Source organism: Molossus molossus, unplaced genomic scaffold (genome assembly GCF_014108415.1).
Source record: "Molossus molossus isolate mMolMol1 unplaced genomic scaffold, mMolMol1.p scaffold_m16_p_10, whole genome shotgun sequence".
NCBI lineage: Eukaryota > Metazoa > Chordata > Mammalia > Chiroptera > Molossidae > Molossus > Molossus molossus.
The window spans coordinates 103,935,685-103,950,837 of record NW_023425345.1 but is presented as its reverse complement, the minus strand read 5'-3'; the positions used below and the strand labels follow the sequence as shown (position 1 = coordinate 103,950,837).

At 39.5% G+C, this 15,153-nt stretch overlaps 1 protein-coding gene and 1 pseudogene across 10 annotated transcripts in view; one reads left to right on the top strand and one right to left on the bottom strand.

Moving 5' to 3' along the window:
- ZMYM2 (zinc finger MYM-type containing 2) overlaps nucleotides 1–15,153 on the bottom strand; it is a 130,455-nt gene that overhangs the window by 91,145 nt on the left and 24,157 nt on the right. Inside the window, exon 1 of one of the 10 annotated variants that reach the window (XM_036251100.1) lies at nucleotides 14,873–14,935. The exons of 8 other annotated variants lie outside the window; for them this stretch is intronic. The gene's annotated coding sequence lies outside the window, so the exon portion shown is untranslated. Of the gene's footprint in view, nucleotides 1–5,440; nucleotides 5,520–14,872; nucleotides 14,936–15,153 lie in introns of those variants that run through there. One more of the 10 variants, XM_036251098.1, reaches the window with a different exon arrangement.
- Nucleotides 3,166–3,620, top strand: LOC118623246 (annotated as a pseudogene).

The following is a 15,153-nucleotide window of genomic DNA, read 5'->3' as shown; positions in this document are numbered from 1 at the left end:
GAAATCTTTCTTGACCCTATCCAGAAAGCTTAAATCCTTACTTTCCAGTCACTATGCAATTTGCTTTACGTCTATGTATCAGTCTGAATAATGATCCCCAAAGATATCAAACCCTAATCCCTGGAACCTGTAAATGTTACTATATATGAAAAAAGGGGTCTTTGAAGATATAATTAAGGATTTAAAAATGAGATTACCTCGGTGGGCCCTAAACGCAATTACGGGTGCCTTTACCAAAAAAAGGTGGAGGGAGAGTACAGTATAGACACAAGAGAAGCCAGCATGACCATATAGGCAGGTTAGAGGAGACTAAGTGATGCAGCCAAGGAACATACAAGAGTCAAGGAATTTATTCTCCCACAAAGCTTCCAGAGAAAGCATGGTCCTGCTGACACCAACTGAGCCCAGTGTCACTGATTTCTCACATCTGACCTCCACAACTGAGAAAAATAATTTCTGTTGCTATAAGAAAACTTGTTTACTCTCAGGTTTGTGGTAATCTGCTACCAACAGCTATAGGAAATAAACACAATCCACTTTTTATATCCTCAAAACCACCCTTGATATAGCTATAAAATTTGTCCCATTTTAATGATTAAGAAATTGTGGCTTACAAGCAGAAAAAGACAAATACCACATGATCTCACTTATATACGGAATATAATGAACATAACAGTCTGAGGAATACATTAGACCCAGACACATGAAAGTAGGGCACAGACTGACATCCCTCAGAAGAGGGGATGGGGGGTGGGGAGGTGGGAAGAGATAAACCACAGAACTTATATGCATGTATGCATGACCAATGGACATGGACAACTAAGCCGGGGACAGGGTGGAAGGGGGGGGGGGTGCCAATGGGGTAAAAAGGTAAAATGTCTGTAACAAAAAAATAAATAAAAATTCATATAAAAAAAAAAAAAAAGAAATTGTGGCTTAGAGATGCTAACAAACATGCGCAAGCCACACAACTAGTATGCACACCCAAGTCTTCATAACTCAATAGTTCAAACTCTTTACTACTGCACTATATTCAACTAATATTTTCTGAGTACCTACTATATATGCAGGGCTGTACTGAAGCCAAAGAAACAGCAAAGAGTTAACAGTAAAGAGACAAAAAGGAAAGAAAATAAGTTCTTGAGCAGATGGAAAGGATAAGGTCATGGGCACAGATGGCAGTAGAACTAATCTTGAACACGAATCACCTTAATCTCAGAAACTAAACAGGGAGAAAAAAGAACTGGAAGGGGGGGAAATGAAGGATGAATATAGATTGTACATGGGATGGATGGGAATTTGAAGCAGTTTATACAAGGTAGCCTCATTTTCATACAGTAGCTTACCTAAGGAGAGGAAATAGTGATGTACAGGTCTTAAAAGACTGATTTAAGAACCCCACTGCCAACTCCTAAAGCCTTTGTAATCTTCTTTCTCTAATAAAGCTACTTAGACCAGTTTTTTTAAAAAAGGACTGATGTAAGAACACTTACTAGTTCATACATATTGTCATTTGCTTATATTGCTATGAAGAATCTCTGGAAAGATGAAAACATTAATATCACTTTGGCAGACGGGAAATAGAGATCAAGAAATTGTTTCCTGTCTATTTTGTTTCATTTTCTCAATTTCTGAACACAATGTCTCACTTTTGTTGTTGTTGTTAATCCTCACACGAGGATATTTACCCATTGTTTTTTTTTAGATAGAGTGGGAGGGATGGAGGGAGGGAGGGGAAGGGAGAGAGAGAGAGACAGAGAGAGAGAACCATCGATGTGAGAGACACACATCAATCAGCAGCCTCCTGTAAAACCCAATGAGGGTCAGGGATCAAACCTGCAACCCAGGTACAAGCCCTTGACCAGGAATCAAACCCACGACACTTCAGTCCTCAAGCCAATGCTCTAACTGCTGAGCCAAACCAGCCAGGGCCCTCACTTTTTTTTTTTTAATCCTCACCTGAGGACATTTTTACATTCTTTGTTCAGATAGAGTGGGAGGGAGAGAGAGAGAGAGAGAAACATCGACGTGAAAGGGACACATTAAGTGGTTGCCACCTGCACAACCCAACCAGGCTGGGGACAAACTGCAACCGAGGTACGTGCCCTTAGCGGGAAGCAAACGTGTGACTCTCTGGACCGCAGGCCAACGCTCTAACCACGGACCTAAACTGGCCATGGTTCTCACTTATTTCTTAAGCTAAATTAAAATGTTTTCAATAGACTGAACCATGGCCAGGTGGCACAGTTGGTTAAAGTGTGGTCCCATACACCAAAGAGGTTGCAGGTTTGATTCCTGGTGAGTGAACGTACTAGATTGTGAGTTCAATCCCCAGTCGGGGTGCATACAGAGGCAACCAATCAGTGTTCTTTCTGTCTCTCTCTCTCTTCTCCCACCACTCCCCCCTCTCTAAAATCAATAAACATATCCTAAGGTCAGGATTACGAGAGAAAAAAAAAGAGTGATAGCAGTATAAAGAGGTAACTACTTTACTCTGGTGACCAGAGAATAACTCTATGAAAGTTAGGTGACATTTACAGTGAAATCTGAAATGATAAGAAAGATCTAACTATGAGAAAGGGTATACCAGCTCCTATAAAAAAAAACAAAAAGCCTAAAGGGAATGAGGTTGGTAAATTCAAGCAACAGAATAAAAGTCAATATGGCTGGAACAAGGTAGGCGAGGAAGAATACTATGAGACAAAATATAAACACAGAGAGCAACAACTCACCAAAGCCAACAAGTTCATTCCTTAATTGCATTCAATAAAGATTTACAGAACACTGAGTATGTGCAAGACACTGTCTTAGGCAGCTGGGAAAAAGCAATAAACAAAACAAGTAAACATGCCTGTCATCAGAAATCATGAATTCTAAAGGCAACAGTTTGAATTTTTCCATAACAGGAAACATAGAAGCATTTTTACCAAAAGGCTAACATAATCTCACATGGTTTGAATAGAACACTGTGACTGCTACATGGGCAAAGAAAAAACCACAGAGCCACCGGTCCAGGTGAGAGATGATGATGGCTGAAACAAGGAAGGTGATTGGAGATGAAAGGAAAACAGATTAGGGTTACAGTTTTGAAAAGCAAATCTTACTGGCATAAAAAGACTAAAGATGCTGCACTATCTGACCACTTTTTGGCACCAGACGATCTCCATGAAGTTCAACCCCTTCATGACCTCGGGCCCTGGCAAAAACCGCAAATGCCACTTCGATGCCCCCTCCCACGTGCGTCAGAAGTTCATATCTTCCCCTCTCTCCAGAGAACTGTGGCAGAAGTACAACATCCGCTCCATGCCCATCCACAAGGACAACGAGGGTCCAGGTGTTTTGAGGACACCACAAAGGTCAGCAAATCAGCAAGGTAGTACAGGTGTACAGAAAGAAATATGTCATCTACACTGAGCAGGTGCAGTATGAGAAGGCTAGCTAACAGCACAACTGTCCATGTGGGCATTCACCTGAGCAAGGTGGTTATCACCAGGCTAAAACTAAATAAAGATCAGAAAAAAAGTCTTGAACACAAAGCCAAATCTCAACAAGTTGGAAAAGAGAAAGGCAAATGCAAATAAAAAGAAGAACTTATTGAGAAAATGCAAGAGAAAATATAACCTATGTGCAACCACGGGTTGGTGTGCATTACTTTGAAATTTCAAGATGTCTCTGGAATATTTCGTTTCCATTCTGTTTTGTTATTGATATGTGGCTCTGTAAATCTACTGTTGCTGTTTTGATTAATTTTATGAAAAAAAATTAGAAATGTTTCTTAAAACAAAAAAAAAGACTAAAGATACACTATAAACTCAAAAATCGTTACAGAACACAAAGAGTATTACAATATTAAGCATTCCCCAAAACCGATATATACATACACAATATGTTTTTCCTCAAGTACATATATTTTTATGTAAATTCGTTAAAAATAAAAAACAACCCTGGAAGGATTACATTATATTGACAAAGCAGTTTGCTGGAAGGGTCAGGGAGGTTTCAACAAGTTGCACATTAGGTTCCACATTAATCTACAAATAATTTCAGGCAGCTTAAGAACTGAATGAATAATGGGAAAAACAGAAGATCACATAAAGCTGAGGAAGCACTGAAGATGAAGTGATTATCATTCTCCAGATGCAAGAGGGACACAGAATAACCATTTTTCGCAGACATTAAATGAGGGTATGCCAATTTTTTTATGAAACACTGTGAATAGACCTTAAGAATTTCCCTCCTGATTGAATATCTAGAGCCTAAAACAGTCCCTGGACAGAGAGTAGACACTCACTTGTCCCAGATATTTACGGAAAGGCCAGAGGGCCAAAAAAAAAACCAGTAAGTTTACTTTAACAACTGGTCAATTTTAAACAACATTATATAACTGTCAAAGTATACAATCTATAGTTCCTTTATTTTATATACACTGTTGTTATTCTCTGACCATTAAGTATCCTACTTAAACCAGGTTCTAGTGTCAGGAGAGAACCGTATCCGCTTCATTTCAGTATTTCATAGGAAAAGTTTTACTTTATTTTCACTTAGTAGACTGCTTGCCTCCATTTCATTTAGTTCTTTTTCTGGGGATTATTTCTGTTTTTTCATTTGTGGTGTGTTTGCCTCCCTGTTTTGGCTGCCTCTCTGTATTTGTTTCTGTGTATTAGGTAGATTTGCCATGTCTCTCAGTCTTGATAGGGAGGCCTTATGTAGTGTATTGTGGAGCTCAGTGGCAGTCTCCCTGAGGACCTGTGCTTGACGAGCCTTTACTTGTGTTTTAAATACACATTCAGCCAGTCAGTTTGGATTTGATATTTTTTTCATATATGTGGATTTTGAATATTAATTGGGTTATTGTTTTATTGTATATCTATAGTCTTTCTAATTCTCAATAGAGGATATTTTTCCACTTATCATCAGACAGAGTGGGAGGGAGGGAGTGACAGACAAAGAAACATCGATGTGAGAGAGATACATCAACTACTTGCCTGCCGCATGAACCTGACCAGGGCCAAGGCTGGGACCCGAACCACAATCAAGGTACGTGCCCTTGAACGGAATCAAATCCGTGACTCATTGGTCCACAGACTGACACACTAACTGCTGAGCCAAACCAGCCAGGGATCTCTTTTAAAAAATATGTTTTTATTGGTTTTTAAGAGAGAGAGGATGGGAGAGACAGAAACATCGATGTGAGAGAGAAACATTGATTGGCTTCCTCTGCATGCCTCCTACTGGGGATTGAGCCAGTAACCTGAGCATGTCGCTTGACTAGGAATTGAACCAGGACCTCTCTGTCCATGGGATGATGCTCAATCCACTGAGTTACACCAACCAGGCAGATACAGTTCTTTTTTAACTAATAAGAGCGTTGCTCTATTTTTTATTGTTTAATACCTAATATGTATTACATAGTAATTACAAATATTCAAATTCCGCCTACCTTTCATTTGTTATAAATTACTGGTTTCATTTGAAGTATACTGTTGGAGGACAGCTCTGTGGAGACCTTGAACTGTAAGAAAGATGAACCAGTGGGTTCTAGAGCAAATTAAGCCTGAAATTTCACTGGAGGCAAAAAGTAACAAAAGTCATGCACTCCTACTTTGGGCACATCATGAAAAGGCCTGGTTCTTTGAAAATGACAGTAGTTCTCGGGAAAATACAAGGGAAAGAGGAACGCCAAACACGAGATGGGTTAACTCTATGAACAAAGCAATAAAGGCATAAGTCCACAAGAGCTGAAAAAGAACTGTTGAGAACAGGACACTGTAAACATCACTCATTCATACGGTTGTTAGGAGCCTGAGCCGACTCAATGGCTTCTAATGGCTGTGGTTTTGGGCAGCTTGCTTTTGAGGACCGGTTTTTAAAAATCTGTGTAAGGGAGATAATGATTTTACTTCATGGGTTGCTTTAATGTTTAACTGACATGCATACTTGGTCATAATCATTAAATAAATGTGAACAATTATTGGATAGATGTACTTTTATTTTTAAAATTTAGTTGAATTATGAAAATTTTGAATCATGTTATTTAGCATACTTATATTTTCAATAACTTTCTGTAGTGTTAAAATTTTTTTCACGTTTGCTTAACATTAAGTGAAGGACTTTTGAAGATCTCCCCTAGCAGATGCTATTGTTTTACCATAAAGAAGTCTGTTATTAGGAGCTATTTTATAGTAATGTTATATATATTATATTGTTTTCAAATATACATGAGAAACTCTTTGAAGAAATAATGACTGAAAATTTCCTGAACCTGTTGAAGGAAAAATATATACAAATCCAGAGTCCCAAATACGATAAACCCAAAGAGACCCACACTAAGACACTTCAAAATTAAAATGGCAGAGGTTAAAGAAATGAGAGAATCTTAAAAGCAGCAAAAGCTCCCATAAGACTATCAGCTGATTTCTCAACTGAAACATTTCAAGCCAGAAATATTGGCACAAAATATTCAAAGTGATATAAAGCAAGGACCTACAACCAAGACTACTCTACCCAGCAAGACATTCATTTAAAATGGAAAAACAAAGAGCTTACCAGCCAAAAAAAGAGCTAAACGAGTTCAATACCACCAAAACAGCATTATAAGAAAAGTTAAAGGGAATCCTTTAAAAAAGAAAGCCCTGACAGACTAGACTCAACAGTTAAAGCATTGGTCCGTGGACCTACGGGTGGGGGGTTTGATTCCCAACCAAGGGCATGTACCTGGGCTGCAGCTTTGATCCCCAGCCACAGATGGGGTAGTGCGGGAGGCAACCAATCAATGTGTCTCACATCAATGTTTCTGTCTCTCATTCCCTTCTCTCTCTGCCCATCCGAGCTCCATCTTCCATTCTCTCTAAAAAAAACCAATGGGGAGGAAGGGAAGGGGAGAAACAAATATCCTCTGATGAGGATTAACAAAAAAGAAAAGACAATCCAAGTAAAAGTTGACCACTTCTATATTATCCAAATAAATTCTATCCCATTTAGCCACTTTTCTACAGTAAGTCAATTCTAATTACCTATTTAACATTGAGCAAATAATGTCACTGCTCTGAGTTTCAATTTTCCCTAAAGTAAATGGTATAACAAAAGTTCCCTGCCCTGGCTGGTTTGGTTCAGCAGTTAGAACGTCAGCCTGCAGTCTGGAGAGACCCAGGTTCGGTTCCCGCTAAGGGCATGTACCTCGGTTGCAGTTTGTCCCTGGCCCCGGTTGGGTCGTGTGGGTGCCAACCACTCGATGTGTCCCTTTCACATCCATGTTTCTCTCTCTCTCTCCCCCTCCCACTCTATCTGAATAAAATATCAAAAAAATGTCCTCGAGTGAGGATTAAAAAAAAAAAAAAAAAGTTCCCTATGTTTTTCTTAGAATTCAAACAGGTAAATGGATGTGAAACCAAAAAGCTGGGTTAGAAATACTTACACTAGACAAAACAGAATTAAAACAAAGGCTACAAAAAGAGACAAAGATGCATCCAGCAACTCCAATTATGGCTATTTAGCCAAAGAAACCCAACACACTAAATCAAAAGATAGATAGGTAAATAGATAGCTAGATAGGCAGACAGACAGACAGATACACACACATCCGTATGTTTATTGCAGCATTTTTTACAATAGCCAAAATATGGAAGCAACCTAAGGGTCCATTAACAGATGAATAAAGAAGTGGTGATGCATATATACAATGGAATATGATCTAGCCATAAAAGAATTAAGTGTTGTCATTTACAACATCATCAATGAACCTAAGATGTGTTATGGCTGAGAAAGTGAAAGAAAAAATGCCAGATGATTTCACTTATATCTGGAATCTAAAAAACAAAATAAATAAATAAGCAAAACAGAAACAAACTCAAAAAGAACATTTTGAGGACTGTCAGAAAGAAAAGAGGTTGGAGGGAGAGAAAGAAAGAATTTCTAAGTTAAAGAATAATCACAGGGACTTCCAGTCAAGATGGCAGTGTAGGTAAATGCAGTACTCGCCTCCTCCCACAACCACATCAAAATTACAACTCAACACACAGAATAACTATCACTCAGAATCGCCCAAAATCTACATGAATGGAAGTCCTACAACTACGAAATTAAAGAAGCCACATGGAGACTGGTAAGAAGGTCTTGTGCCAGATAAAAATCAGGAGTATACCTCGGCTATGAAGGTCCTCCACAATGAGCAAGGGGTCCTGATCCCACACCAAGCCCCCCAGTTCAGAGTTACAGTGCCAAGCAGAGAAGTCCCCATAAATTCTGGTGGTAAAACCCAGCAGGAATTGAGGTTGAGGATACTAGAGTCCCAGGCAGCTCCTCTTAAAGGGCCCACACACGGACTTACTCCGATCCACTCCTTCTGAGCTCCAGTGTGGTGGAAGCAGCTTCAAAAGCACCAGAGGCATACAGGAAAGAACTGAGCTGTTTGGCTTTGCGGAAAAAGCTGGAGAGGCAGCTTTTTCCCAGAAAGAGGTACTGGTGGAGGCCAATGTTCCTTTGGTGAGTCCTTCCCATAGAGGGCACGCAGGTAGACAGCAGCTGTATCTGGGAATCCGACAACCTGGCTCACACTGTTTGCCCCAACCTGGTGATTCCCTGAGGCTCTCTCCCACCCTCATCCAACTTTCAGGCCCACCCAGGCTGTTTCCAGTGACTTTACACAAGAATGGCCTGTCTGGGCACGTGCTTCAGCTTTTCCTGAAATCTCTCAAACAAGTAGTATTTGGCCTCAGCACGCCCCATACCTCGTGCTGAGTGGCCCCAGGCCCAGCACTAGAAGCAGCCAGCCTTGGTTCACAGCTTGCTTTGCCTGGGTACCTCCAAGCCCAGCACAGACAGCCATTTGCAGATCGCTTTATAGCTTATGCCTGGAGGCCTGGGTAGAACTCAGGCAATGGCTGACCTTGCCCCGGAGCCAGCACACCACCTGACAGCTTCAGACCACATTGAAGCACCACCTCCAACATACTCAAGGGGTGGGCTCAGTGGGTACCAGAACCCTGCTGAAGTAAGTTTTGATCTGTGTGGTGGGCCCCTGCAGAACTGATCCTCCAAGGTGGTCAGAGTTCAGTAGTCAGTGGTCACAGCCAGTCCTGGCAGCTTATCAGCCTGAGTAAAACCCTCCCATTGATGTGTCAACAGCAATCAAGACTCAATTACAACTGAAGGGTATACAGTCGATTAGAGGTGTGCACCTCGAGACCCAGGCTGGAGTCATCAGGGAGGCTGTGCTACTAGACCCTACAGGACACCTACTACAATAGGTCACCATATGAAATCTAGGAGACGTAGAAGCACTACCTAATACACAGAAACAAACACAAGGAGACAACCAAAATGAAGAGACAAATAAACAGGTCCCAAATGAAAGAACAGAACAAAACTCCAGGAAAATAAATAACTAAATGTAATGGAAATAAGCAATCTAACAGATGCAGAGTTCAAAACACTGCTTATATGGATGCTCAAGGAATTTATTGAGAACCTCAAGAGCATAATAAAGGATCAGTCGGAAATGAAGGATGCACTAACTGAAATAAAAAATAATTTACAGGGTATCAACAGGAGAGTAGGTGAAGCCGAGAATGAAACTATCGATTTGGGATATAAGGAAACAAAAACACCCAATCAGAAGAGAAAAAAAAAAAAAAAAACAATCCAAAAAAGTAGGATAGTTTAAGGAGCCTCTGAGACTACTTCGAGCATACCAACATTCACATTACGGGGGTGCTGGCAGAAGAGACAGAACAAGAAATTGAAACCCTATTTGAAAAAAGAATGACAGAAAACTTCCCTAACTTGGTGAAGGAAACAGACATTTAAGTCCCAGAAGCACAGTCTCCCAAACAAGATGAATTCAAAGAGGCCCACACCAAGATACATCATAATTAAAATGCAAAAGGTTCAAGACAAAGGGAGAATCTTAAAAGCAGCAAGAGAAAAGCAGTTAGTTACCTATAAGAGAGCTTCCATAAGACTGTCAGCTGATTTCTCGAAAGAAACTTTGCAGGCTAGAAGAAAGTGGCAAGAAATATTCAAAGTGATGAAAAGCAAGGACCTACAATCAAGATTACAATATCCTGCAAAGCTATCATTTACAATCCATTCACATATAAAGAGCTTCCCAGACAAAAAAAAAAAAAAAGAAGAAAAAGCTAAACGAGTTCATCACCACCAAGTTACCATTATATGAAATGTTGAAAGGTCTTCTTGAAGAAGATAAAAAATATGAATAAGCCTGCCCGGTGTGGCTCAGTTTATTGAGCATCCCCCCCCATGCATCAGTAGGTCTCTGGTTTGACTCCCGGTCAGGGCACATACATTCCCGAGTAGCAGTCTCAATCCTCAGTAGGGGGAATGCAGGAGGCAGCCAATATATGTATTTCTCTCTCTACCTCTCTGAAATCAATAACATATTTTTTAAAATATGAACAAGACCTGGACAGTCTGGCTCAGGGTTAGAGCGGCAGTCCACGAACTGAAGACTCGTGGATTTGATTACAGTCAAGGGCACATACCTCAGCCATGGTTTGGTCCCAGGCCCTGGTTGGGGTCATGTGGGAGACAACCAATTAATGTCTCTCTCTCTCTTTCCTTCTCTCTCTCTCTCTCTGTCTCTCTCACTCCTGAAGATGAAAATATCCTCTGGCGAAAATTAAAGATAAAAAACTGAACAATAAAATGCAACAAACACATATCTATCAGCAATTGAATGTACAGCCCAGCCGGTGTGTCTCACTGGTTGAGTGTTGAAACATGCACCAAGAGGTCACTGGTTCAATTCTTAGTCAGGGCACTGGCCAGGTTGTGCACACAATCCCTAGTGGGAGGGATGCAGGGGGCAGCCAATGGATGTTCTCTCTCATCAATGTTTCTCTCTCTCCCTCTTCCTTCCTCTTTCTGCAAAATCAATACAAAAAAAAATTAAAAATGAAAAGGAAAATAGAGATATAAAAATTTGAAATAAGAAAATCTGTTTATATATGATTATATTATTCTTTGCCTCAAAGACCCAAAAAATTTACCTGAAATGCTAATGCAGTGAGAAAATGTAGTCAAATGCTAAAAGTCAAAATGTAGAAATTAATATTAAATTAACTGAATAGCCAATTAGAGACGGATATAAAACTCTGGTAATCAACGTCAACTAAATAAGGAACTATATATTTTAATCCTCACCCAAAAATATTTCTCCATTTATCTTCAGATAGAGTTAGAAGGAGAGAGAGAGAGAGAGAGAGAGAGAGAGAGAGAGAGAGAGAGAGAAACATCAGTGTGATAGAGACACATCGACTGGCTGCCTCCCACATGAAACCCCTTACAGGGCTAGGGACTAAACTGCAACCGAGGTACATGCCCTTGACGAGAATCGCACACCCGACTTTTTGGTCCATAGGCCAATGCTCTAACAGCTGAGCCAAACCAGATAGTGCAAAGATATCTTTTTAAAATACATTTTCATTAATTTTTTTAGAGAGAAATAGAAACACTGGTTACCTCCAGCATGTTCCCCACTGGGGAATGAGCCCGAAACGCAGGGATGTTCCCTGACCAGGAATCGAACTAGACCTCTCAGTCCATAGGACTATGCTCTAACCACTAAGCAACACCAACAGGATAAATAAAGGTATTTAAAAAAAAAAAATTGGCCAGTTTTGCTTAGTGGTTACACCATCAATTCCTGAACCAAAGAGTCACCAGCTCGATTCTGATCAAGGGCACATACCTTGGCTGTGGTCCAGACTCCGCCCTGGTTGGGGTCATGCAGAAGGCAACCAATCGATGTGTCTCTTTCACATCAATGTTTCTCTCTCTCTTTCCCTCCTCCTCCCACTCTATCTGAAGATATATGGGAAAATATCCTGAGGTGAGCATTAAAAAAATAAAATTAAATAAAAAAGACAAACCCACAAAGACAGGCAGAACAAGGAAGAATTCAACAGCACCAAATATTTGGAACAGAGAAGGCAGATGAGCATGGATTCATTTTAACTGACTTAGCAAGCCTCAGAAAGATATACTCTGAACAAATAGTAAAGAAAGTTTTGAAATGACTAAAATACAAATAAAGTTAAACTGGTACTTAAGGCAGGAAGTATCCTGATCAACAAAATTATCAGAGGAATTTGACAAAAGGTCCTTGTGACTATGACTTAAAAAACAGATGAAGACAAATGTCACAAAAAATGGCAGAGTGGGAAACTCTAGGTATGGGTCCCCCCACCCAAGTAACACCATTGCACTGGACAGAGTGATTAGAACCAACTACTTAGGAACTCTGTAACCTGAATGGACACATAACAACCAGGGGAGTGCTCAAGCAAGACAATTGTTAATCATTCTTCAGTGAGTAACACATATGGACCAGCAACCATCCCCCATTCCTCACTCCAATTTTGCCATGAGGATAGTATCTTGCATTCCTGCAGTCTGGCTGGACACAGGACTGGCAGTAAGAAACTTCTAACAAAACTTGGGATAGTATTTGTGGTGGTCTGATGCTTCTCTTGTTTTTAGCCCTCTAGGAAGCAAAAGCTTTCCTGAAGGCATCTGTCAGATTTAATCAAACATAACCCTTTATTTATTTATTTTTATTCCTAATCCAGACATTTGAGGAAATTTTTGTCAGGTGACTAGCTCACCACCAGGAAAATGGAACTTCAATGACCATAAAAAACAAAAAATAAAAACTTTGCAAAAAGAATAGTTTAGAAAAGTAAAAACTTGAATGGCTCCATCCCTCAACAAGTAAAAAATCAGCAATTTGTGAAGATTGGAAAATTTCCATATATCCAGAGCTACTCATAACATATTCAGAATGTTATAAAACATACAAAGAAACAGAAAAGCAAATCTATTCACAGGAATAAAAGAATTGGACAGAAACAAATGGTGAGGAGTCCCAAATATTGGTATAACTAGTCAAAGACATTAAATCAACTATCTTAAATATGGTCAATGAACTAAAGGAAAGCACAATGAAAATCAGGAAACAATGTTTGAACCAAATGAGAACATAAACAAAGAGGTACAAATTACAAAGTGTAAACAAATTCTGGAAATCAAAAATACAATAACAGAAATTTAAAATTCACCCAAAGAGATCAACAGGAGATTTGAGCAGGTAGAAGAAAATCTATACAGTGGAAGACAGAAATTATCCAATTGGTGCAGAAAAATGAAAGGGGAAAAATAAACAGAACCTATAGGATCTGTTAAATACCAAGTATACCAACATATGCATCATAAAATGAAAAAGAAAGGCACTGGCCAGGTTGCTTGGAACAGAGATTGGCAGGTGGGATTAAGAAAACATGATCCATCTATAAATTGTCTAGAAGATACTCAATTTACATACAATGATACAAAGAAGTGGACTGCAGGATGAAAAGATACTCCATGTAAATAGTAACCAAAAGAGACCTGGCATGGATACAGTACTATCAGACAAAATAAAATATGTCATAAAAGGTTACAAGAGACAAAGGACACTATATATTGGCAAAACATTCTTCCAACAAGATGTCACAATTATATACACAACTAATAAGAGAGCACCTAAATATATGAAGCAAAAATTGCCAAAATTAAAATGAGAAATACCGTTTTATGAAATACTTTAATTCAATACCCTGTTTTTAATAGTAGATACAATTACAGAAGATCAATAAAGAAACAAAGGACACAAACAACACTGTAAATCAATTAGACACATACGAAGTACTAAATTCACCAAGAGCAGAACACACATTCTTCTCAAGTGCACATGCAACACTCTCCGAAATAAGCCAGGTGACAGCCACAAAGCAAGTCCTTATAAACATGAGAATCAAAATGATAAATGGTTTTTCTGATAACAATGGAACGAAACTAGAAATAAATTAATAGAAGTAAAACTAGAAAATCATAGATAAGTAGAAATTAAACAACAATTAAACGAACTACCAATGGGTGAAAGAGGAAATCACAAGGGAAATGAGAAAATACGAGACAAAAGAAGACAAAAACACAAAATATCAAAACTTATGAGACACAATGAAAGCAAGGCTCAGCAGGAACCTAAGCCATTAATAACAGCATTAAAAAATATCTCAACCTTACAGGGTAGCTCAGCTGACTGGAGCATCATCCTGTACACCAAAAGGTTGGGGATTTGATTCCCAGTCAGTGCAAATACCTAGGTTGTGGGTTCAATCCCCAGTCAGGGTACGGATGGGAGGCAGCCAATAATGAAATAATAAAGATTACTGTAAAGAACAAAAAATGAGAGCAAAATAAACAAAATAAAAAAGTGGTTCTTTGAAAAACAAATTTTTAAACTGAGTAAAAAATCTTAATTATTAAAATAAAAAATTAAAATAGGACATCGCTATAGATTTTACAGAAATAAACAGAATCATGAGCAAATACAATAAGTAAGTGTATGCCAATAATTTAGATAACCAAGATAAAAATGGGCAAGGAAAAAATAAAATGGTGGCAGAGTGAAAGGAAACTACATAGACCATCTCCCAGGACCAAACAGGAATTACAACTAAAATAAAGACAAGTCATTGGGAAAAAATGATGAAAAAGCAGCTGCAGAGAAATCTTATAACCAAGGACAGAAAGAGGACAACAAATCAAGAACAGAAGGAACTGTGGAGGCGTGAAAAGGCAGGCTCAGAGTCCACGGACAGCAGGTAAGAGTCTGAATAGTTCCCTCTAAGAAGTCAGGGGTTAAAACCCCAAGCTGACTCCACAGCACAGAGTAGCAAGATAGGGAAATGTGCCCACATTAACACTTGCCTGACATCACATGAGCTGAGGTTTTGTAGGGCAAGGAGAGGCACAGGAGAAAAATGACACTTCCCTGAAGGGCCAAGAAACTAAATCAGCTACTGCCACTCACCCTGGGCTCCTGCAGAGGCAAGGCGGACTGGCCTGGAACTGTGTGAAGAGCCTCAGGGGTTTGTGGCTCAGGGGAGACAGCTGGGAAAGAGGACACAAGGAGTGTTATGTTGAATCACTCTCTCATAAAATATCTTACTCAAAGAGCTCCTTCCCAGAGCCCCAGGGAGAACCAATGGCCCCTCCCCCTCAGGAATTTGACAACAACAGGCCAGAGAAATGCAAATTGAGGCTTATTAATAACCAGAGACTACCAACAACCAACAAGGGGGGGGGGGGAGG